Below are 1,159 nucleotides of genomic sequence, written 5' to 3'. Positions count from 1 at the left end.
AAAAAAAAAAAAAAAAAAAACAAAAGATGCTGCAAAGAGGAATTCACAATGGAGGCAGAAAAAACGTTCATTTCTCCATCATCCATTGGTAAACAATTTGAATCCTTTTTTATTGATCCAGAGCCATCAGTGAAAAAACAATTATGGGTGAGCTGCTTGTTTATCAGGGGAGCTGCTCTATCAAGGTCAGTTTGTTTTTCCCATTTCAACGCATACATAAAATATATAAACATTGCAAACCTCCTAAATTGTGGCCCCCTTAAAAATAGTTTAAGAAAAATAACATAGTCTCTATGTGTCGGTTACTTTTTTTTTTTTTTTTTTTTTTTTAATTTCATTCATTTTTTTAGAACTACATTATATGTGCGTTGTTGCTTTTTTCAGAATTCAGTCGACACATTTTTTTTTTTTTTTTTTTTTTTTAATTAATCAATTTCGTGGTACACTATATACTTATGCATAAATTTGTTTACTCCTCTTCGTAATTTTTTTTGTACCATATTTATTGCAAATAATACTTTTACAATTTTGCAAAAGTAAAACTGAGCTGTTTCTACATTCGATTTACCTTTCCATGTGTTTGCATTAGGGATACTCAATTAGCAGCGCTATGGTCAGAGTGACTTTTTTTTTTTTTTTTTTTTGGTACATAAAAAGAAGAAGCAAAAGAAAAAGAAATACACATGTACATCTCTACATGTTCCTTTTAGGCATAAATAAAAAATGCAAAAATAAACGTATTTCATTTTTTATAGTGTTAAAAAAACATGAGGTGTTTATTAATTGGTGTATCATTTGGCTACACTATAAGTGCTTCCTGTCCTGCATGGTATTACCTTTTAAGAAAAAAAAAAAAAAAAAAAAAAAAAAAAAAACAAAAGATGCTGCAAAGAGGAATTCACAATGGAGGCAGAAAAAACGTTCATTTCTCCATCATCCATTGGTAAACAATTTGAATCCTTTTTTATTGATCCAGAGCCATCAGTGAAAAAACAATTATGGGTGAGCTGCTTGTTTATCAGGGGAGCTGCTCTATCAAGGTCAGTTTGTTTTTCCCATTTCAACGCATACATAAAATATATAAACATTGCAAACCTCCTAAATTGTGGCCCCCTTAAAAATAGTTTAAGAAAAATAACATAGTCTCTATGTGTCGGTT

The sequence above is a fragment of the Plasmodium fragile genome (assembly GCF_000956335.1).
Source record: "Plasmodium fragile strain nilgiri unplaced genomic scaffold supercont1.10, whole genome shotgun sequence".
Classification (NCBI taxonomy): domain Eukaryota; phylum Apicomplexa; class Aconoidasida; order Haemosporida; family Plasmodiidae; genus Plasmodium; species Plasmodium fragile.
The sequence above is the reverse complement of the archived record's forward strand: the minus strand, read 5'-3'. Positions refer to the sequence as shown.